The 25638-nt window shown below is 34.8% G+C and overlaps 1 protein-coding gene across 30 annotated transcripts in view; it reads left to right on the forward strand.

Moving 5' to 3' along the window:
• The window catches only part of TENM3 (teneurin transmembrane protein 3), a 1287129-nt gene that overhangs the window by 203813 nt on the left and 1057678 nt on the right, over positions 1-25638 (forward strand). The window lies entirely within an intron of this gene.

Raw genomic sequence — 25638 nt, forward strand, 5'->3', positions numbered from 1 at the left:
CTTGTTATAGACTGATCATAAAAATTCTTGCTTAGCAGATTCAGAACATCTATTTGTGCTGTTTGGAGCTTTGAAACAGAGCTGAAGAAAAAAAAATACGGAAGGAAAGCTTGAGCTCTTAAGGTGACTGATGTGGAAGAATAGCTCTAAAAACATCTTAAAAACTCTTCAGTTAATGAAAATAATGTTGTGGACAGGAGCAGTTTGTGCTGCCTCACTTGGAAAAAGACTGGGGAAGACTGTGGTAACCCTGCATCCTACTCACAAAAAGAATAATCTTGGTGACAGTGTAAATGTAGGAAAGCATTCTGGTTTCTGTACTGTATGGGAGCTACATTGGATAATTGACTGTAGGGAGACTGGGTAGAAACCTGTGAAAATTCAGCCTCTCACTCGACTTTTACCTAAATGAATTGACCTTGAAATTTTTCTAATGGGAAAATTGTCAGCAGAGAGGTGTTTGTTAATAAAAACCTGATTAGAAAAAAAGTTAAAATTGACGCACAGTTGAAGTGTATGGCTTATCAAAACAAAAATGAGAAGACATTAAAAATAGAAGAAAATTTTAAAATGTTGCCAGGATAAATTACTTGAAAAACTATGAATTGTTTTATTTTCAAATGTTCTAGGAATAAATAACACTTAAATGCCTTGTAGCTAGTTTCAGCTTCAAATTGTGCTTGTTTGGATTTGGAGCGTTTTGTTTTGTTTTTATTTAAGGAAAAGCTAAAAAACTTCAAAGACTGTGTTTTATGAAAATTGACACAATTGATAAAATTTTAGCTACTATAACATAAACACTGTCATTATACTAATGGATTGCAGAACCAACTGTCAGAGTAAGGAGATTTGGAAGGCCTTTTATCAAAAGGAGGTATCAAATATAGGGTAGTATTAGGAAAAAATCATTCTCCGACACACATAAATATTTACATACTCTTTTTGCACCACTTTTTCATTCTATATATGTTTAAATATTTTATTTCTATGAAAAACATTAGAACATATTGTATCTTCTTCAAAATATAAGTGTTTATTTCTAATTTTCTATCAATACTCATAAAGAAAAAATATTTTCCATTGTTTTCTGTAATTAACTTTATTCCTTCTTGGTTATACAAACCTTAGGGCAGAGAAATACCTGTTAGTTTTAAAGTAGTTAGCATGTGAATTAATGTATGGCTTGTTTGGTAGAGAGTTTTGTAAGAATTTCTTCAAGAAAAAGAGAAGAGAAAAGCAATTGTTAGTAAACTGAGCATTTGATATTTCATGCATACTTCATACAGATTTATTTTCAGAAAACTTGGTAGAAAAGCTTCCATGGTCTAGGATATACCAAAAATCATAGAATCGTAGGATAATTAATGTTGGAAAATATCTTTGGAGATAATCAAATCCAATCATTGACCTATCAGTACAAAGTCCATCACTAAACTATATCCCAGGTGCCACATCTGCATGTCTTTTAATTATCTCCAGGGATGGTGATTCCACTGCTTCCCTGGACAAATATTCCAATGCAGGAGCACCCCTTCAGTGAGGACATTTTTTTTTTGATGTTCAATCTAAACGTTTTTGGATTATTTAATGCCTTTTTCTTTTGTCTCTTCTAACTGGTCAAAGAGATTGACTCCCACCTAACTACAAGCTCCTTTTAGGTGGTTGTAGAGAATGATAAGGTCTCTCCTGAGCCTCCTTTTCTGCAAGCTAAACAACCCCACTCCCTCAGCCACTCCTCATAAGGCTGGTGGTGCTCCAGACCCTTCCCCAGCTCCTCGCCCTTCTCTGGACCTGCTCCAGCACCTCCGAGTCTCTCTTGCAGTGAGGGGCGCAGAACTGGACACAGAACTCGGGGTGCAGTGGGAGATAAGAAACTGTGTGGGGAACATGTAAACCAGATAGTTGGTATCTGGTGGAGTTATAGAAGATCATGACAATGAAATTTAAAAGAATTAGTAATGTTAGGGCACAGTAACTGGCAGAAAAGGAGTCATGCTTAGATGTGTAACCTTAATGTGGTCCCCTGCTGCTTCAATTAACTCTAAACAAGAGATCATGGAATAAGGAAATGCCCTTGAAATTTACAGCTCAGGCATATCTCCACCTAATTTCAGCAGTGTTAACAATGTAGTTGGGTTAGGATTCATTCTTAATATGCTGAATAATAGGTATATAAATGGTAAAAATTCATGAAAATAAAAAAAGCTTTAAGCTTTTTTTCTTGCTCTAAGAATAGCAACTTGATTTTGAAGTATGTTAGTAGTAGGTTTTGTTTGCCGTGTGTTGGATAAAGAGTATTTTATCAGAGCTTGTGTGAAGTGTAGACTTCCTTGTGAATATATGTTCACAGGAAATATTCTCTCTTCATTCACCCTCCCCTCAACAGGATTCCAAGGATTTCTTTTGATAGTAATATGGAAAACTCAGTATGCTCCTATCTCCCTGCAGTTCTTTCCACAGCTCACTTGCTACTCTGATCTATTGTATTTCAGGACAGTACATTGTTTAAAAAGTAGTTTTCATTTTTTAAGTATTTTTCTCTTCCATGTTATAATGCTGGAAGTACAATAAAAGCAATTGTTCATTGTTTTGAGCTCTGAGTCTCAGTCATTAATTTAAGTCCTGGTTCTGCAAGATGCTCTGCTTGAGCAAAGACATTTTTCCTGCATACAGGCTTTTTATGATCTTGGACATAAAGGAAGTAGTATTTTCTGTATTATTTTGTCTCTACTTCCTGTGAAGACTTAATTGAAGCCAGTTGGCCCAGGTTTTAATTTTATATACAGATATTTAATGAGTTATCATATCAAAAGTATTTGCTGTCTTTCCTTCTAAAAATAGAATAGCACAACCATAATTAAGAAGCTGTGAGATCATATTATGATTTTTATTTTCTTTTTTGAAAGAATAATCAAATTATTAGGTCAATTCCCACAGCTGAAAATTGTGGCATGTTTTCAGTAAGTAAACATATCTAAAGCAATAAAATTGAGATAAGAAAAGAATCTTCCGTATTCAAGGGGAGTAATGAGTGTTTAATTATATGTGGTATTTGGTGTCAATGGTAAAGATCATGGTCATATTTGGACACTTTCAGTAAGCCATAATTTCTCTCAATAACATGATCTTCCAGTTACTAAATAATCAGCATAAGTAAAGAAAAAAATTGTTTTGTCTGATGAGTAGGCATACTTAGTATTTATGGAGCACTTCCTATGTTCCCAATGAAAGATTAGAGATCAGAAAGTATGACTTAAGAAAAGGACATGAAAGAAATCTTACTTCAGATAAGAGAAGATTCAAGGGTTGCAAAAAATAGTTTTCTGATAAATAAAGAGTTTTTACAAGGAAGGCCGTATTTTTTTATTTATGTTGCAAATGAGATGAGAAATAGTGGTATGGACTTGAAATATGGTTTTATTTATGCAATAGCAAAAATGTCTTTTGAGGACTAATAAGGTCTGAAATAGTTGAGAATCTCCACTATGGGATCTTCATATGAAAGTTCAGCTAAATATTCCTCTGAAATATTTTAAATTTAATATTTTTATTAAATTTAAAAATTGTTTTTTAAATATTTTAAATTTTAGTTTAGAAAAATAAAGAAAATTAAATTTAGCCAAATTGTGTTGCAATGAAAAAGAAAAAAACAAGGTATGTTGAAACAAATATAGACTTAAGTAATCCTACTTTAGAAACTTTTCAGTATCAGTAAAAAATGAATAAAAATATAAAATAAGTAATAAATGGATAAAAGAAGTGATGTACTGGATAAAATAAGGAATATGCAACATTCAGTTAACCTCCTTTTGCCACAGAAAATGTTCCAGACATCTACGGAACTATTCGTATTGCTTCTCTATTTACAGTTTGTTCCATTCCCAGTCATTTCTGATGTCCTGACCTGGGTGTAAACGCAGTTTTCAATTCTCTTTATTAAGGAAGACACCTTCCTCTATCCATAGACACCATTTGATTGCATCTGCATCCTACTGTCTTTGAAGATGTGCAGTTGGTCTGACTAGAAAAATGGTTGAGAAGCACTGGTTTAAGAGAAGTGACTCAAAGGTGAATAAGATCCAAGAAAATTTGCATTTTTCAGAAAGAAGCAACAGAACTAGAAAAGAGTAGGTGTTGGCCTCATGTTTGTTATTTTATTAGAAACTTTTCAACAAAGACTCAATTATCTTTAAAGAACGGTAGAGTATTTTTAACTTACAATACCATAAATTTTAGGACCAAATGTAAAGTACGGAAAAATCTTTCTGCAATAATATTATATTAAATTCTATAATCAGGATATTTTTATGGACTAGACTGTCCATTTCATGGAGTTATGGCTACAAAAGTTTTTTGAAAACTCCCTGAATGCAAAATTAAAAGTCTACAGTATTTGGGGATTGGACCTAGATGATCTTTAAGGTCCCTTCCAGCCCAAAGCCTTCTATGCTTCCAGTAAGTAAACACTGAAAACTATTTGCAATATTTGTTCTTTATCTATTTAAATAGATGTTAACAGTAAAATTGGAATACTCTTTTCAATAACAATTTTAAAAAGTTTGACCTTCAGATCAGAATTACAGATTTCTTTCTATCATGATCCTCTTTATCTTTTCATTACTGCTTGCAATATTGAGCACTATATAAAAGGAACAGTGATTGATTTTTGTAGCCTAGGCATAATGGGGAAAGTGCCTTCTGCTTGTATACTCTGTGTGCTTCTCTTATGTTTGCCTTTTGTCTTCAAGAATGAGTTTGAGTAAAGTGTTCATTCCCATCAATACCATTCTTTTTTCCTATTTTTGTTGCTTTTTCATTGCCTATATTTGTATTTGTAATTGAATTTTTAGTTGCATTAATGCTTGTGATGTACTAGCAGCCTTATTCTGACAGTGACAGCCTAGAAATAACAACGTACAAAATTGTTTCCTCAATGCAAAGAAATTATCTTAGTTTGTTTCTCTTATTACCAACATACAAAAAAGTAATAGTAAAAAAGCATTGCATGTAGGCCAGTGAAAATGTCCAAGGAACTTAAAAGTTAAGCTGCTTTTTACAAACATGATCTGTAAGACTTACTTTATATGTAGTTCTTTGTTTTAAGCTCACTGCATACTTTGCAGTCCCAGAGAAGGTAAACCTGATATATTTTTGCTTAGAACTTGTGTTTATTTTAGATTGTCTTCTCTGGAGCAGGGTAAAACCAAGTAAAATTCAAATGTATATAAGGACATATATATTCTAGGATTGTAAGGTGAATTTCCCATGAAACTCAAAGAAAGTATAAATATCTATACTATTATACATTATCACTAAAAAGAAAAATTCATTTTTTAAACAAATAATGGAAAAAGATTCCATGGAGGGTTTGCATTAAAAGTATTATTGAACTAATAACCTCTCACATACTGTTAGTTATGGCTAAGTTTCTTGAGTCTAGTCTAGAGAAGGTAAAAACTCTCTTTTCTGGAGGGAAAGAAAAAGGGGGAACGGCTGTTCTCAGAGCTATCAACCTGATCTTCTCTTTGTTCTCCATCCTTTGTATTTCTCAGTAGGAATATGTATTTCAAGATAAAAGGAGATTTTTCTCCTATTCCATGCAAAATTTCAAAAGCAGGCCTTATACACTTTAGTGGCTTCTGATTCCCACGTTACATGGATATCTAGTAGGCATTTGCCTCAAAAAAAAATGGATTGGTGAGGTAGACCATATATTTTTAATTTAGTTCCTCTTTTTCTAATGAATGAAAACTCCATGACTGTTCTTAGCACTGGGCTTTTCACTCCACACTTTTAATTGGATTCACATTCTGTAATTTATGGCAGAGTGTTGACCAAGAAATGGGCATTTCCCTTAAAAATGGTTTTTGATTGTTTCAACTAAGTGAATGAGAAGGGCCTCAGCCTCTGTAGTATGTCAAACTTACACAGTTCCTGCTTTGCTTAGTGGTTCATAATGATCCACAATGATCGCTTAGTAGAGTAAATAAAGATCTTTATACTATCATTTAAGTAAAGCAGCTTACTAAACAAAACTTAAATCAGACTTCAATATCATTGCAATTCACACCCTGAGGAGTGGCTACACTACTTTTATTTTTTTCTCTCACGTAAAGCATTTTGCATTTCAATTTCACCAGTATCAAAAACTATTTTTTTTTTTTTTATTGGCATCCATATGCAAGTAAAAAAAGTTCTGGCAAAATTGCAGTCAGCATTTAATTAGTGTCTTTTTAATACAATGCTTTCTGCAATTCATCATGTATTTCAATAATTAAAATCTAGTATAATGTGTGAATAGTTAATTTGAGAAATTTGTAATATCTTATGGACAGTACCATTACTTCTGTAGTGTGATAGATTCCCTGCTTTTGCTGTCCTTTCCTTGCAGTTTATCATATGACCACAAATTTTTCTGGGGGAACAAAACTGAAACCATAGCTCAAAAAGTGGAAAAAAAAAGGAGGTGACCTGAAGCACCATAATTAGAAAGCATGCATCTCTATTGAAAGTGTTATTAAAAGAGAAAACAAATCTTTTCATAAACTGTAGTAGTAATCTCTAATCAACGAAAGGCTGTTTAACTTCCAGTAAAAAAGATATACTTTATGAATATGAAAACAAAATTACCATATCTGTATTCTCTTTTCTGGTTATATGTTTTTCAAGATCCCTGAGTTCTTACACAAAGAAGTCTTTTTGAGGACTTTGAATCTACTTTTAAAACATGTTCTTGTTTTCAACACTATTTCTAAAAATTGGTTTATGCTTCTCCAAAATCTGCTATCTACATTTCAGAATCTCTGGAAATGAGTGACCCTTTCAGAAGACAAATGTCTTTCCAAGTTCATTGTTCTGTTCAATTGGCAGTAGCTAAAACACCTGCCTTAGAGTGCATCTTTTGTACTTGCTAAGTGGGCATATTTGTCTGCAGAAATAAATTATCCTTCCCAATGTACAGCCAAATTACTTGTATGCACGTAATTATTTATTAGGTGATTCAGTAGTCTGACTAGTTCGTTTGACTGCATTTGTTGTTTCTACTTCTTTTCCACCTAAGCCTACCTAGGATGAAGGAGGTAGAACATTTGTGTTACATCACAGATAAATCTTAATGAGAAAACCAGTTGTTGACTTTATCAAATAATGGAGTAGTTGTTGTTGTCCATTACATTTTCTTCCACTGTAATGTTATTTTGCTTGACTGTTCTGTGGACATTGAACCTGCAGATGCGCTCAATGTTTTAATTTGTATTTTTCATTTGTCTGGTACTTTTTATTATTATATGACACAGAAATGGCACTTTTTAAATTACCCACTTTCTAAGACATACGATCTTGTAGTAGTTTTCCACAATTAATACCAGTTTTATTCCTAGATAAATAAAATCCTAATTGTTTTCGGCTATGGGTGGACAGGCATAGGTGGATAGGGACACAACAGAGGAGAAGCAAACTTCCTATCCCCTATGTCATTTTTAATTCAGTATCTATCCATTGTGTATGTCTATTCAACTCTTCATCTTTTTGTCTGGGGGAAATCAGAAGTAAAAAGAGAAATCGTTTATATTAACACAAATCCTACAACATCAAAGCTGGACTTTATTTTCACTGGTTTTGCCAACAATTTCACATTAATAATTGCTGTTATACAGTTTCCCAGAGCATGGCTCCATTTCCAGCCCTGCCAATGGACTTTTCGTAATGAATTTTACAGGACTTTATCTCAACTATTCCATCTATTACACTAGATAATGATCTTTTTGTACAAAGTAGGAATTGCATAAATTCCTGAACATTATTATTTTTAAAATATCATTATGCCTTATATGGATTTAAAACTGTAGTTCAAATATTCATTTCTTCAGCAAATGCAAAGTTTCTTCTTATCACTGAGAAGCCATATATTCATAAATGTCAATTTTGTGGAATCACATTTCTGATCATTATCACTTTTAATGCATATGTTAAATTATCTATCATGTAGAACAAGAATAATTCAATTCATCTCAAGATTATTTTATAGCACTCTAAGTTGTCCAGGAGTACAGCTGGAATTTTTATTGATTTCATTTTCAAGTGTTAGTTTGGATTTTTTTTTTCAGATAACATGTATATTTAACATTTACTGACGTGTCGCACAAGGAAGTAAATTGAAGTAATTTTTGTGGAAATCTGTATAAAACTTTGACACTTGACTTTAGGTTGGAATGCACTTTGGTAGCTTATGATGGGCAAATTGTAATAGCACAAAATTAAACATGAACAAATAAGTTGTTTTGAAAGAAGTTACTCTTGTGATGTCTGAACTTTCTAATTTTAACTACTTTGAACAAAATAAGTATTTTCTGTTCTTTTTCTTTAAAAAGCTATATTAACTTTCCTTTGAGTAGTGCAATGTTATTCTCTTGGAAGTTAAGATGTGTGCCTTTTTAGGGTTTTGTATTTTGTTATGTGAAGCATTTCAAGTAAATTCTGCCCTTTCTTACTGAGGGAGATGAACACTAAACTCTTTCTCCTTTTTCAAAATTCTTCCCTGACAAAGAATCTCTTCCTCTCGAGTGGTCAATGATTGTAGTACACACTGGATAGGAACAAGAACCCTGCTAGCCAGGAAGCACCAAGTGAAGTTAAACCAAATAAAGGAAGGGCGACTGTAAAGTAACAGGCAGAAAGAGAATGGGCTGGAGGGTCTTTTTGTCCATCTTAGCTAAGTCTTTTTGCAGATGTACTTCAAGGTTATCCTTGTTAATATGAGCATATTAACATGAGCAATGAAATGTTCATATGGATCTGAATTTAGTTTTAATGGAATCACTACCAAACACTACTATGTCAGGAATCCTGGAAGTCAATAGATGAGTATATTTTCCAACAAACACTTGCTAAAATAAAATCTTACAGGAGGAATTAACATGGAAATAAAAACCATTTTTTAAACTGCAATGGCTGTGCATTGTTTTTTGTCCACGAAGGAGTTTTTCATTCATCTGTAGTGACTTCATTGAGAAACTTCATTCATACATTAAGACCTTCCAGGTAGCTGAATCAGGTTTAATATTTTTTGTCATTGTTGCGAGCTGACCTTTTTCAAACAGCTAATTCTTTATCATCAGCTGTGTCATCTACTCCATCATGTACTTCCTGGCTGGATAAACTGCTGGTGTTTGATGCAAAACGTGTCTTATTACTTCAGGAGCTAGAATTATTGCAAATGGTTATATAACCTAATTATTTTGGTGGCAAATAGGACTTGTCTTGGTGTGCCCAGGTCTGTACATGTGGTTTGTATTCAGCTCCTGTAAGCCATTCTTCGTGGCTTTGGTTTTGCTTATTCCTGCTGCTCTGGTTCCTGTGGCTCCAGAACATGAAATGATCCAAGGTACAACTTGGAATGCTCATGTTTTAAGCCTCTTCACTTTGCTGTCTTTGCAGATATCGTAGACTCTTCCTTTTAGGCTGTCAACAATAAACTCATATATTGCTCTTCTAAACAGGGTAGAAGAGCATCTGCACATATTTATGGACTATGCAGATATCCTGGATTCTTCTTTTCTATCATCATTATGAAAAAAAATTGAAGAGTACCTCCCTTAAGAAGTTGTGCTTGAGTTTTTTCCCCCATTGAAGAGTATCACTGGTTTCTTGTTCTGTGTCAAATATTCTAAATTCCAGCTGCGTAGCAGTTGCTCATAATAACTGTGCTTTCTACATGTTATTGTCACTTTTGATCTTCTTCTAGTGACACTTTTAGTAATGTTATTTCCTTGTCCTAAAGCAGAGTAGAGAAGTGTCAATAAAGTCAGACCAACCATAGCAATGTCTATATGCTATCTGGCATCCAGACAAACCTACCCTTTGACGTTGTGATAACAAGCCGGATTGGCTTGTTAATTAAAGATAAGGTATCTATTTCCATTAAATGGGAGTCATTCAAATTGCATTTTTGAATACAGAAAGTTGTTAAATCATGGCCAGCACCCATTATTAAATATTGATTTATATTTTTCTTGGAGTGCCTGATTACCACAGCCAGTAAATTGCAGATTTATTTTTAAGATTGGCTTACAGCTATTGACAGATGCTTTCTCTATGGTCTTCTAAACATATGTGCACAGAAAAAGTGATGGTGCAGGAGATTTATGTAATGTTGTAGCAGCTCATTACTCTTAGAACTCTATTTTATTGCTCTGTTAAAGATGCATTAATAGATGAAGACACTGCAAAATTGGAAATCAGAAATTGTTAAAAAACAACATCCAGTGGAATCAGCATTTTTTTTTCATATTTAAAGAAATCTTCTGCCCATTTATTTAGATGTATAAGCAGACCTATAATATGTTTTAATTAGATCTGACTATGTAGTATAAAATTTATTGTGTATTAAGGAATTCAGAGCAAAACAAGTTGTTCTGTTTTGTTTGTACTGCTCTTTCTCTGGAATCAGGGTGGATACAGAGAATTGGAAAGTACAGTTTGGAAGTTAGTCTTAGCTCCACTGATGACTTGGCTTTATTCCATGTGATTCATTTGTGGCCAGAGGTCAGATTCACACACATGCACGACTTACTGTGGAAGCACCAAGGTCAGGACCATAACCTGTGGCATGAGATTGAATGGGGCTGGTGGCAGTGTAATCAAGTTAAGAGATTGCTCATGTTTAACCTCTGGTATTTAACAGCCAGGTAGTCTAACTGCTTTCTTACATGGCACTTGGATGCCACAGATTTTAACATGATAGATTTTTTTTCACAAAAGCACAATGTGAGTGCCCAAATATATTTTCCAGAGGGGTATCCAGTCTTGCTTTGAGTATTAGAGTGGGCAGAGAATCTAATTTTTCAGTACTTTGATCCAGTGGTCAACTATTTTTATTTTGAAGTTCATGCTTCACATTCAACTAACTGTAGCTATGTATTTTGGTTAGAATTATTTCTGTTCAAGCCTTGAAAGCTTTAGTGTTATAAGCACAGATACAGATAATCACGGTTCTGTTGTCTCTTAGGTCAGCTTTTATCTTTGAATTTCATTTGATATCTCTGAATTTCCTGCAAAGAGCTGCAGTTGGTGGCCATCCATGTCTGGTAACACGTCAGCATTTCCTGGGGAATTCATGTGAGCTTCTGTCTGACATGACGACTCCAACCTGGTGTCTCCAGAAGACATCACCTCTGCATGCCTTCCTCCTCTTCCAATGAAGTCAAAATTGGACAGCAGTCAGATACCAACCTAAAATTTATTCCCCAAGAGCATATGGAAGTGTACCACTAGTGCTGACTCTTGGAGAAAATAATTTTGTTTCTGATCACACTAGTATTGTGGCTTTATATAGTGCTTTCTGGGCAGGGTTCTCTAAGTAATTGAGACTATGTGTTATCAGGGCTTATGTTTCCAATAAGATGATTTTATCTTAAATAGGTTTTAATCCTCTTTGACATAGAGGCAGTATTTATTTGTTTATGAAAGCAAACAGCTTTATTTGTGGGTTTTAATAATCTGAATAAGTTAGCTCTTTAACATTTCCTTTCTCTCATTCTAAGGCATTTTTTTTCCATCCTCAATTGCTTTTGGGAGTTTTTTTCTGTTTAACTAGATATAGGATACTAATATTGTTATGCATACAGTATTGTTGTGTTAGTGTCACAATTTTTATGCACTGATTAAGTCTAAGCATATCATTTTTTAGATATGTTTTTTAAAACTGCACCTTTCTGCCACAGTGTTATATACACTGATTTGCCTTAGACTGTATCAGAAAATCACTGCTTTCCAGGGCATGGGCACTTATGCTAAATAAGCATTCTGTATAGTCTTTGCTAATCATTTCTTGTTCATCATTTATTTTAATCATTCATTAGTCTGCTTCAAATGTATTGTATGACAAGTTATTGATGAAAAATGCACATAGCATTGCCTAGTTCTGGTAATTTAATTATGATTTAATCCCATAGAAGCCGGTTTAAAATGTTGATCTTGATGATGACAGCTCTGATTTGACATCTGCCAGTTCTGAACTCGTTCCATACATACACCACTCAGTGTTGTTTTGTTTTCATGATTAATAATATTATGCGTTATCTCAATCAAGAACTGATGAAGCTGGCTTCATCAAAAAGATCTAGGATTTAAAAAATAAAAATCTCTTTATAATATAATTTGATAATTAGAGATTAGCTATAGAAAACCTTCTGCAGGCCATGTCAATGTGTTGTGCCAATAACATTTATAAAATACAACTTAGAAAACTATGAGATGGGTGTGATTTGTCAGCTTTTAATTTTCTTTTCATCTGATATGCTTTAAAAATCAACATAACTTTAAAGAACAGAAATAGAAATCAGATGTTGAAGGTTCATTTGATATGCTTACTGGTGTTTTTCTTGTTTCTACAGTATGCAGTGTACTACTGATTTTTCCAAAACATAAAGTTCAAAGAAGGTGAAATGAATTTTTTCATCCACAAAAATATGTACAAAACAAAATTAAAGTCCACATTTAGAATTTGCCAGACATGCTTACGTACTCATCCCTTCAGTGCAGAAGCTTTACCTTCTGAGCTATCCTGCAAACAAAAAGCAATTTCTCTGTGGAGGGCGTGAAGAGATCCCTTCATAATCAATATTCAGTTACAAGTACAACTTAAAAGAATTTGGCAAATGATCTCAGTTAATGACAAAATTGTGATCTGCTTGTGTATATTCTGAAAGTAGAAAAATTGGCTCAATTTGCTCAGTAAATTATTCATTGGAAGTTACTCATTCATCACTAATAAAAATGCTGTCTTCAGATGTTTCATCTATTTGGTGTTTCATCTGCAATGAAAACTGATTTTACAATCTGTCATTCCTACAGCTGTTCTAGAGAACTAGAGAAATCTTTATTCTTACAGTAAAAGGAAGCCTCTATTCTTCCATCTCAGAAATAAAAATAAAATTTAAAAAAGGAAAATTGAGATATATTTTATCTCAGGTTTTTTGGGGGAAAAATCCAGTGAAGAATTTGTCAATATAAGACTCAAAACCAGGAAAGTATTTGGTACCATACAGAAAATACTTTTGTATGTTGTTTCTTCCCAGTATTTTAACTTGTTTCTTCTCGTTTAATAACACTTCAAGTATGTAGTTAGCTCTAGAGAAAAGATTTTGGAGTGGTTAGCATATTGTTTTACTGTGTGAATTTTCCCCAAGTGGCCTTGAACAATAGCAGAAGAAAGGTAGCAAGGTTAGAGATAAACAGCTGTCACTGTCATGACAGCCAGTTGAATGCTTGGAGCAGCATGATGGAAGGGATGATTTGAATTGCATCAGAACATGGCTTCCAGGATTGTGAAGTCTGGAACTTCTCCCAAGGAATCAAATATGATTGGAATAGTAGTTGACAGGAGGTGATCCACATTATGTATGCTGCAGCTTCCTGGTGACTTACTAAGCTGAGAAAAAACATTGGCAAATAGGGAAAATAAACTCGTGCTTGGAGCAGTTTACTTATCTGTGTGTGGAGATGAAACTGTTGGGGAGAGCTAGTAGGATGGACAAGAAGTCCAGGAAAACAGAGTGATGACATATTTTCTTTTATGTGCTTAGAAAGTATCCTAGAACATTTTCTTAAAATTACAGAATTTAAACCAAAACATTTTCAAGAATCTTTGTGTAGATAATGACTGAACTGCAGAGCTGAAAAGTGTGCAAATAGAGAAATAATGAATGTTGTGCAAAATGATATCCTCAATTCCAAATAGCATATATATTTTTTTGCTGTTGTTGCTAAGCTTCCTGTGTTAATTTGGTTATGTCAAATTAGTAATAAATCAGTGGCAATTTTATGTGCATCACAACCAAAAAGGGCATTTGTTTCTTTGAAATATACCATGTATCTAATTAAGATGATAGTAAAATAAGAAAATCAATGCATTCATGCATATTTTAAGTTTAACTTGCTAGAATAACATATTTAAATAATTCACCAGTCCACTCACCATTTGAGTATGCTAGCACTAACCTATATAACTGCCTGTTTTTCTAAGTCAGGACAGTTATGTCATCCAAACAATTTACTTCCATAGATATTCTATTACATACAAGAATTAAGAAAAGAAAGTGGCTTACTTTGGCGAACATGATACCATTAACAGGTTTTTTACATTTTGAACAAGTAGTGTTCCATTAAAATGTTGACACTGTCAAGGAGTTAAAGAATTCACAAGGTATGTAAGCAATTTGAAAATTAAAAATATTTTTAGTTTTAGCTCATTCCTTACCATTAACTATTTAGAAAGATCATACTTATTGAGTGCCCTCCTATTTCTTATTTGGATCTCAAATGGTAAAATACATTCACTTTTATAGTGGAACAATTACTTAATGTAAGCAGGTCTCAAATTCTACATGACATCAATTTCTATTTAAATTTGAAATATTCAGAAAAAGTAAGGGATATAAGCGATGGACAGTTTGTGTCCATCATTTAATGATACTTCTATATAGAAAAGCTTTAAGCTCTTTAAAAACAAAAATCTATAAATAAATAGAAGTTTTAAATTTTGACTTTCATGCATTTATCTTTTTGATAAAAGATTGACTGATAGATGCATCCTTTTCTGCATTATTTTTTAGTCTGAAGGTCAGAGTGAAACAGGCTGAAGTAAAAAGCAAAAAATTTAACTAGCAATAACTTTCAGGAACCAATCTATTATAAAAGAACAAGATAGGAACGGTTATGAGATATTTAAGGTAGTAGCTGAAAGCTTCATCTAAAGACTCATGAAACTTTATTTACAGTGTCACATCCCAGAAATTTGGAAGGCATTCCTTCTTCAGAAAGTAAGATGGTTCTGATTCCAAGATTCCAAAGTTGTCATAGAACATAAATCATACTTGAATGTGACTAGTGAGAGAAGAGCTTAATACGCCAACTGATCATCTGTCACTGCTGACGTAAGCACTGTGATGGAGATGTTTCCTTAGGGAGGCTTCTCATTCTTCTGTCATCTGCTAGTAGATATTGTCATGCTAAAGCTTTACTAAGGTAAGATTTACTTGGAATGAGCAGCTAAAACTGAAGTATACCTAAGTTCGTGAAAACAAATGCTTTATGATACAAGTTTTGTAATATCCTATAAAATTTGATGTATTGTTCACATAAAATATAAGTAGTAACTTATCATTTCATTGCATAATTGGGTAAATACTACTTTTTTCCTGAATATCTGCAGAATTTTATGTTACTATTTTGATATGTAGTAAAGTGAATATATTTTGATGATCAAATATTAATGGTTAAGTCATAATCTTCTGCATTATGAATAGGAAGATAGGAAAAATAGTAAAGACAAGTAAGACAGAAGTTACATGTCAAATGAATGTCTTTTTTTTTGGTTAGCTTTTAAAAACTGAACTACATCTGGCAAGTAAATATTTAGGTGTCCAGCTTTGGAGATGTTTGGAACACGCAGAGAACACTGTGCACCTGCTTTACCTGACCATACTTTGAGCAAGGAACTTGGTCTAGGCAATCTCCAGGCTATTCCACCCTTCCAGTCTCAATGATTCCATGATTTTATGATTTTATATTTAGGTTTATCACTCAAATGCTTATTTGTTTTACTGATTTAACTAAATTATTAGATTATTTTGAAATATAGCTTGGTTTCCAGTATATCAGAATTTTTAATTAAGGGGACAAAAAGTCTGTAAAGCACATTTCCTCCTTCCAGAAATCTGGTGAGAGCAGGTTTGAGGACTACCTAAAAGAAAAGCTATTCCCTGGATTTAGAATCAAATCAATACAATGGTAAAAATGGTAAAATCGATGTTATAGAAATAGCATGGTAATACAAATGTACACAAAATGAATGCTTACAATATCCTGACTGAAGCAAAGAAGTCTGCTTTTAATAGCTATTTCTGCTTAGAGTGTAACATATTGGTATGACTTAGTTATTACAGATGAAAGAAGTATTTTGCACTTCTGTGATTTTCTGTTATTTCCATCAATCATTTCACATATTTGTTGTTGCTGTACTTCTAGAGTTTCTTTTAGAATAACACTATAAATGCAAATCATATTAATGTGTAATATTAAATGACTATTAGAATATATTCACAGAAAAACAATGGTGCTGTGCTGTGTGATAAAGTGTGTAACTACAAACAGTTTCAATCAGAGGAAAGCAACTGGGGAAAAGTACATTAGGAGCCTGAATGAAAAAGCTGTTCGCAATCAGTTACAGCTGAGTGCAACAAAAATTACTTTCTAGGGATAAAAGGAAATTAATGATTGACCAGTGTAACCAGAACATCCCACAGCATGTTGAATATTTAATGCCATGCTACTTCTGCCCAAAACAATCTGAGGTTTGGCATATATCCACCAAAATAGCTCATCGCTAATTAATTTGCCATGTCATTTTGCATAAAATTAGTAATTAATACTAGTCACCATGCACTATAGTGAACTTTTTTCAGTTAAAGATTCAATCTCAGTAGTTTCAAAAGCTTGATAAAATGGTCATTTTTTGATTTTTCTTAGAAAAGAACTTGCACATTGAAAAAGGTATTGCAGTCAGAAGGAAGGATATATCAAAATTTATAGACCAAATATATTTGAGGTTGTTCAAGGTCAATGAATTTTTTCCCTCCACTTGCTTGAAATTATGGGTAATAGAATATGAATAACTGGTACTCCAACTGAAATTAACTACAGTGATGTGTAACACTATATTTAGCTGTCTTTTAAACTGTTGCAGTCTCATTTAACAGGCTCCAAATTAAACCTGCATTCTCCACCATTTTAGAGGGAACATTTAGCCTGAGGTTTTGCAAATTGATTGGAAGAATTTACAGTGATTATTACTTGAGATGCAGAAAGAATGCATTCTTTGAAGAAGCACTTTGGGTAGCCATTGCAAGCAGGAGTCTTGAATAAATATAAAAGTATTGTGATGAAGTTTGGAGTTTGCCGTGTGGAAAAAAAAGAAGAGTATTGCTATATAGAAGAAGTTGTGGGTTTGGGTCATTTTCCTAATCTGCTTATTCCCCAAACAGATGTTTTTAAGTGTAGTAAAACCCAGTTTATTCTGAGCAATTGTGCAATACTAAATCCCAGGAACTGCAGTCCTACAGTCAAAAACCTGGAGAGTCTTTGAAAGCTAACATTACTCTGTGAGAGTCAGCACTGAGCAGGAACAGCCTTGTAGCAGAAAAGTCAGAGACTGGCAGATCACTAGTAATTAAATTAATGGTATTGAGCCCAAGGCCATATTTCTTCATCTTCTGTTTCTCATATTGCCTCTCTTCTTTTTTCTGTGATAATCTTTTCATGTTTCTTATTCCTAATTAACACTTGTTAACACTTTTTCCCCCCTTTGGCTTCTTTTGCCTTTTAAATTCTTTCACATAGTTCTGTTTTCATTCTTGATGTCTGTGGCTTCCCTCTTGGCTTATCTCTCCATTCATTATTTCTGGTTCTCCTTTTACCCTTCTGCCTTCACTGTTACCTTCTTCATTCGCTTACTGCTTCTCTTCATTGTGCCACATGTCTGATTTTTCCTTGTATAACTGCAATGGTTTTCTGTCAGAAAAGAATCCTACAGCACTTCTGATACTGCTTTCTAATTCCATGTGAACAATTTGAGTGATGTTCATCAAAGAGCTATTTTTTGCTTTTGCACTGAAAATTTTCATGCTGTGAACTCTTCAGTTCAGTCTGCTCTAAGTACATATTTCAGGATTGTAGGTGGAATAAAATGTCAAAACAGCAACCCAAACAATAGCAGTAATATTATATAAAGTGTGAATGGTATATACTGAGTTTAAATCTCAGCATAGTGCAGGATGTTTTTAGTAACTAGTAATCCACATGTGCTTTCATCTGTACTGAATTTACAGAGGAATATGCAATGTCCTATAGTGATATGCTGAACTTTTTCTAGCCTAAGCATATGTTACCATGCAGAGTCCCAGTCAGTTATCTATAGAGGTGGAATGGCTTTTTCTTCCAATGCTATCCCTTCAAGACAGGCTGCAACGATCAACATATTTGAAAACCAGGACTTCTCACACAGAGCAAGTCTTTGGGACAAGGCTTTGCAGTCTCTTAGCACATATCCTCTGCTGTTGGACCATTTCTTAGAAAAAGCAGCCTCAGCCTTCTCGTGTTTCCTCGGTTGAGGGCCCCCTTGGTGCAGGTGCGTTGGGGTGCACTGCAGCCCAGGCTGAGGGCGCTGGGGGCAGAGCCGAGAGGCCGCGCTCCGCTGGCCCCGGGCAGCACAAAGGCCTGGGCAGCTATGGCACTGCCGTGTGGGCCCAGCACACACAGCAGGAGCCAGGGGCTCATCGGGGACAGTGAGACCTTCGTGCCCTTGGGCTGGGAGGGTTTGAAAGCCCGGGGGATCCTTTGTTCGGGGTCCCTCATTGGAGGGCACCAGCTTGGGCTGTTCCCGGGCTACTGCACCGTGAGCAAATGGCTTTATGGACATCTGAGTCTCTGCCGTGGCAAACCTGGGATGGATCCAGTGAGAAACCTGCTCTGACTCTGGGTATGTGTGGAAACCCCTGGGGTCACTGCCGACACCCCTGTGGAGGGAGATTGGCCCCGGCCATGGAAGTCTCTGGTGTTGGGAATGCAACTGAGAGAGCCTGACATAAATGGTCAGACTGGGAATTTTCTGTAACAACCCCGTTACCATTGACAGAAAAAAAATAGTGGGTCTTGACCTCTAGAAATAGTGATGGTAGCAGGATTGTTTTTCCCCTTCTGAGAAATCAGCATGTAAGTGTTCTAAATGCTGGATGTGATTCTCACGGTGTGAGAAGTTTTTCAGTAGGCAGGATGTCCAGGTTTAAAAGCCATGGGATGACAAATTCTGTCAGAGCTTTCATTTTAAACAGAATGTTTTTTAAGGGATGGTAAATTGTAATGCTCTCATATCAGAATTTGGACAGCAAGCAATATAGGGAACACTTATTATTTCCTTTTTTACACTGTTGTCAGAATGTTTTTCACAGGAATATGATATTGTGAAGTGCAATGTTACACAGAGAGTGACAAAGAAATTTCTGTTAGAACTTGTTATAAGCCTTCTGGTTTGGAATTATAAAGGAAGAAAAAAAAGAAGTCCTGTCTTTATGAGTCAGAGGATGCCAATGACCAGCCATGAAAAAAAGAAATGCAATCACTACATGAGTTGAGAAAGCATAACCACTACCAACAGAGAGAAAATAAATCTGTGCATTAACAAAGGATATTTTTCTTTTAAAATAAAAAGTGCAATATTTTCAGTTGGAAATGAGCAGTAAGTTTCTAGTCTCTGAGGAGAAGGTGTAGAATTGTTTTCCATGAAGGCAGGGTAACTAGAAATAAAGATGAGCACATGAGCTTGGTTTATAAACTCTTCTTATCATAGGCAATAAGCTAGTGATGTCTTCAGAGCTTCCTATGAAACTAATGTAGAGATGGCCAGTTAAAAAGAATTATTCATGTTTCCATTCTCATTATTCTTGGTTATTCACATTTTACCTTAATTCTTACAGACCAGAGAAGGTCTTGTCTCTCTCTGTTTGCTTGAAGCATTAATAGCATGACGTAAAATCAATGGACATAACATTCCTCTAAACTTAATAGCACACTTTAAGCTGAGAGGGAACATATGCACTAAAGTCTTTGCAAACGATTCCATGGGTGAAGGGATGGGCATTAGCATCTTTGAAAGGGGTCTTAACATCTCTACTAGCTTCAAGCAGCAGGTTTATTATGGAGCCCAGACAGTTTGGGTTGTGAAATGGTCAGGTGCATCTGCACAAACCTGAGCTTCTGAACTCTGGGGGAAAATGACCCATTCAGGTCAGGGGGAATACATGGTAGGCTGTTCGGGAAGGCTGGACCTTTCCAGTACCTCAGCTAGTGGGGAAAGGAAGAGGGCAATGTGCAGCCAGGAGCTGAGGATCAAAGGAGGCTGTGCCCTCCAAAACCTTGTCAAAACATTGTAGGCATGTGTCCCAGTGAACTCCCTCCCTTTATTCTAACAAGTTTGCAGGACTCCTCTGTCTCCTTTTTGGACGTTGGCTTTTCGTAGTGTGATTTTCTGTACAACCACTTTAGATGAGCTAAGTAAGAAACAGTTTGTTTTGTCTTGTTCCATGGCTGAATGCTTTTCAATGGTAACAGCCTTCTAATTCCTTATAGTACAGAAAAAGAAAAAAAAAAAGCCAGATTTTCATATCTCTGTAATGAAATGTCCTTCCAGCGCAGCTTGCATTGCCAGGACAATGAGATGTTTGTGTTTTCCTTAAGGGAGAATTATTTTAAATCTTTGGTTGATTAATTATGTCATAGTAAATCAAGTGCGTTATTCCTGATGGAGTTACATTTTATGGAGTCTTTTTCCAACTTTTACCTGATGTTAAGCGTGATTTAGATACCATAGGAATGTAACTATTTGGGAAAAAAATTCTGTAGCCTAAATGTGAGTTTATGTATATTTATCAAGAAAGAAATTAAAGTAAACTTTCCTAGTGAATTGGTGCAGTTATAGACTTATGCTGAGCTAATAGAACAGCTTGCAACCTGGGATTAGTACTGCTACTAAATGATTTTTCTTTTATGAAAAATAATAAATTGAATTAAATCCACCAATAGAGATGCCAAATATCATCCTAATTATTCAAAAACGAGTGGCTTTATAGAATTATTTCGATTAGAAAAGACCTATGACCTCCATCAAATTCAACTCAGCACTGCCAAGCTATTCACTAAAGCATGTCCCTAAGTGCCACATCCACACATCTTACCTGTAGTTGCTCAGATCCTCTTTCAGCCCCTTTTGTAGATGGGTATTTAAACAGGTGGATTATTGAAGCGAAAGAAAATTTGGTAGAAAAAGAACATTTATTTTTTTAAGTGTGTATGGAGGAATTTGCACAAGAAAACATTAAAGAATCATTAATAAAACTACATTTTCTTCTGAAGGATTATCTTTATTCAAAGGTTAAGATGTTAAGTCATAATTTAACTGGTCCTGAGAAACAATTGTATTCCTTACCAGTCACTATGTGCTATTTTTTTTTTTTACTTTCCCAAGTTCTAGAATGCTTTATAGGAATGGCCCAAGATCAGAGCAGCTCTCTTTGCTATGAGTCGTATATAGTACTTGTATGCTACTTTGCCATTCCTTCTGTTACTGATATACTAAGCTCTGTTGCTGTAGAACTTTCATGGCATTTTCTTGATTTTGGAGAAAGTTACATGGTGGCTTTTAAAGAGAAAGAGGGCAGTTTAAAAGCACATCTACATTTTCAGGTACCAAAAATAAACCTACCAATGAAGACTCTAGCTCTCTAGCTTTAAAGCCCTTTTGCATACTTTAAACTTTGTTCTTGATTGGTTTTTTGTTTGTTAAAGAGAATTATTGTCTTAGAAAATAAGTGGAATATGTCCATGTGGGAAAAATTCTGTGTTTCTCTCCTAAGAGTTATTGAAATCAAAAGTAGGAAACCATTAGGAAATTAACTCCAATACTGAATTTTTCTCTTATATTTAGCATGTATCCATCCTGTAATGTAGTACCAAAATGTTTAGGTAGATGTATATTCAAAGCCTCCACGGTCTAGAAAAATAAATTACATTTAGACAGGTAGATTTTCTTCTAAAATGTATTTCCTACTCTCCTGATTTAAATGCATCCAGTGTTTTTAAAATATGTCTTTTGCTTATGTTCATTATTGAAAAGTTCTTCATATTTTTCTTAGTCTTCCATATATTTTATGTTGTATGTACTCACATGGTTCATTTAGACCACAGAATAACTTCAAACAACTATTAATATATCTGAAGAGAGAAAGCATGCTCACAGCTCATGTTTTTCACAGATCATTCTTTTTTGTTTATATTGCATTGCCTTGTAAAGAATCCATGATTCCCTCAAAAATAATGACATTTTATAAAGATAACACATGTTTATTTGGAGGAGTATTTATTTTCTTTCCTTCCTGTTTCTGAATCTCTAGGGTATATGCAGTTCATAGTATCAGTATTTTTCCTCTCAAACACAAACATCTTTATTTACTTCTATTTTTGCAAAAAAATGAAGGTGACAGGTAGATCAAGGAAAGGTGTGTGTGAGAAAACAGAGCATTATTCATATTCTGAAAAAATACGAAAGTTTGCTTATGTGTTATAGCTTACCATAATCAAGTATCAAACAAATAAAAAACTGAATAATATCATTCAGTATGTATTGGTTTTGATTCTGCTATAACTGTGAGAAAATGTTTGTAGTCCCTCGCCTCAGACAGTGGAAATAACAGATGAAAATATGTATCTGACCTCACTTTCTTTGCTACTTCTACCAAGAAATTTGTGTTCAGAAGAATTGCTTGTTATGGAAAAGTACTCCTAATTTTGCTAACACTTAAATAATTTTTTTCTGGTAAATTTTGGTGTAAGATCATTTATAGACATTAATGCAGTATTTGTTTCCATGCACAGCCAACATTTAGCCTCACAGAGTGTGCAGCATGAAACCTGGAATGCATCAAAGCATTATGGACACAAATATGTTACTTCTTGTATACAGAAAAACATTATTTGGCTTATTCAGAATATACTCACAGTCTCTCTCATGGCTGAAAGTTTGACTCATGACTACACTTGATCAAAGCAACTTAGATCAATTTGCATGCTTTTAGTTCAGGAAGGAAGTCACAGGAAAATGAAGGCACTGAAGCATAAAATAGGATTCATTAATAAAGGCTCAACACAGAGGTCAAAAAAGCAAAATGGAGTCATACACTGCACTGATCTCTAGAAACAGCTATCGACAAATTACAATAGAAGCATGATATAGACATTACCAAGATGTTTGATTGTTGTATATCTATGTTTGTACGTGTCTTTAAAGGGATGCATCTTGGCATACAAGTAACGATGAGTCCTCTTAGAAGTCTGGCCCATTTATGGCCAGGAAAAGGAAAAGGGAAGGGGAAGGGGAAGAAAGGAAAGGAAAGGAAAGGAAAGGAAAGGAAAGGAAAGGAAAGGAAAGGAAAGGAAAGGAAAGGAAAGGAAAGGAAAGGAAAGGAAAGGAAAGGAAAGGAAAGGAAAGGAAAGGAAAGGAAAGGAAAGGAAAGGAAAGGAAAGGAAAGGAAAGGAAAGGAAAGGAAAGGAAAGGAAAGGAAAGGAAAGGAAAGGAAAGGAAAGGAAAGGAAAGGAAAGGAAAGGAAAGGAAAGGAAAGGAAAGGAAAGGAAAGGAAAGGAAAGGGAAGGGAAGGGAAGGGAAGGGAAGGGAAGGGAAGGGAAGGGAAGGGAAGGGAAGGGAAGGGAAGGGAAGGGAAAGGGAAAGGGAAAGGGAAAGGGAAAGGGAAAGGGAAAGGGAAAGGGAAAGGGAAAGGACTGTCTTGTCCTTACTAGTCCCCAGCACTGATGCTTCCATTGGACAAAGTACCGTGATTGTACAAAACAGCCTCTGAGGCACTTACAGATCTTCCCCAGTGGCCTTGGATGTGGAGAGGGTGGATGCATCACCTGCCCAAAGTATTTATCAGTAAAGTTTAAAAGCATGGTTTCCAAGACAACTACCTGAGACTAAAATGTTGAGGTGAAGGAGGCTATAACTTTTGAATCATTCTTTCACCTCTGCTTTGAGAACAGGCTTGCATGAGTTGCCCTTTGCTTATTTTGACTCCAAAAAAGTGTTTGCAGATTAAAGCAATATTAACTAGTCTAAAAAACTAATTTTCCTTTAGTACAGGAGGAAAAGCTCAATATTTAGGTGCTCAATATTTATTTTTTTTCTCCATATACAGTGCTCAAAGTAAAAGAAAAACTGGGGAAAAATATGATCCCATAAATAAGTACAGCTAAACTGAAGGAAGATCTTGCTGAGCTCAGTGGGAGCACTAAGATATGGACTCCTGTCTCACATCTAGCATTTAGTTCCGAAACCTTCCCTCACCTGAGAGGCAGCAATTTCTTGTCATAATTGCAAGATTTCCCTTACAAACTCAGCAATATCTTGCTACTCTGACAGGGAAGACCTCTCAGCTTCCACATCCATCTGAGTTGTGGGAGCTGGATGACCCTGGGAGATCAATCTTTCCTGGATGGCATGACCCCCAGGCTCCCCATGAGCTCAGAACTCAGGCGGATCTTGCATTCTGCAATATTTTGCACCCACAATGGCAGCTGGATCACAGGTCAAGAAGGAAGGTTTCTTCACCTTTTGTTCTTTTCCTTCTTGGCTCCTGTCTGCTATGTTAGCAACAACCAGTCAGCTAATGTGAAATAGCTTCCTCTTACTTTTGCAAAGATCTTTAAAGCTATCCATGGAGCTTAGAGCAGTTTAATGGCAGCAAAAATGGGAGAGCCCAGAGGGGGAGAGTACTGTTTCTAATTGAACCAGTGGTGTTTGTAGAACATAATGAAAAGATACTGAATTAGCAAGTGATGTCCTAATAATAGTAATATATATACACATGTATAATATAGCTCTCATTTTCCTTGGAGTTTCAGCCATCCAAAACTTCAATCTGAGTTATGGGGTTTTGGTCTGTAGGTTAATTTTTTTACAAGAATGGCAATAACTGCTTAACAGTCTGTTCAGGGGGTTTGATTCTACCAAAGTTGTGAATTGTCCCTTTGTGTTTTTCAACTACAAACCCACTAAAAGGACTTCCTGATGATTGCCTGCCTTACATTAAGTTTTCAATATATATTTGATTAATAATTTGATTTCTGTAAGGTGCTGAATGTACTTCCTCTTAGTTATCAAAATTCTTCAATATGTACTAAAACTGGTGGATGCATTTGGTGCTTTTGGCTTTAATGGGTGTGTTTCAATAACTTAAATCCAATACACCAGAAAGCAATGAAGGGATGTGTTGCAAACATAACTTATGTCTAACTGAAGACTCACTGGCATGGTTAATCAGAGGATAAGCCCAAACCCAGATGTGTGCAGAGTTAGTATATTATCAGCTGGAATGCATCTCTCTAACTCTATTGACATAACAATTTTTTTATTAGACTAATTAGTAAGAGAGGCTTGATGAATTGATACAGAAATAACTATTGTCCCTGCTTTAATATGAAATGACACAAGGTTTTAAAAGTTTTGTTAAATATGTACTACATCATTGCAAGACAAAGTCCCTTTTTATTTTATTTATTCTCCTTAACATCAGGAAACCTTATTTAGAAATCACTAATAAGTAAGCATTCTCTGTGCATTTTGAGTTTTTATATCATGTGCTTAGAATTTTTGCTTCAAATATGCAACTTGAACACTCAGTGTTATTGGAAGATCCAAATAAATGGATTAAAGTGTTGTAAGTGTTCTCTAATGGTGGAATAAGTAAAGCATGCCTCACAATTTTCCTTTTTGGCTTTGATGTGCTTGAAATCAGAAATTTTTCATAGTTTGTGTGAGGGTTCTTTCCATGTAGCTACATATGGATATTTACTATTGGATAAATGGATGTCCAAAGCTTAGCATTTAGGTTCCTAAAAGGGTATTGACAATTCATTCAGAAGAAAGAAATATACTCTTTATTTTCAACCCTTTTGAATTTATGCTTTAAAGGAAACCAGAAATGAAAACATTCCTTCAAAATAATTATTGTTAATTAAATCTCATTATTTAAGTTGAAT

The sequence above is a fragment of the Zonotrichia albicollis genome, chromosome 5, assembly GCF_047830755.1.
Source record: "Zonotrichia albicollis isolate bZonAlb1 chromosome 5, bZonAlb1.hap1, whole genome shotgun sequence".
Classification (NCBI taxonomy): domain Eukaryota; kingdom Metazoa; phylum Chordata; class Aves; order Passeriformes; family Passerellidae; genus Zonotrichia; species Zonotrichia albicollis.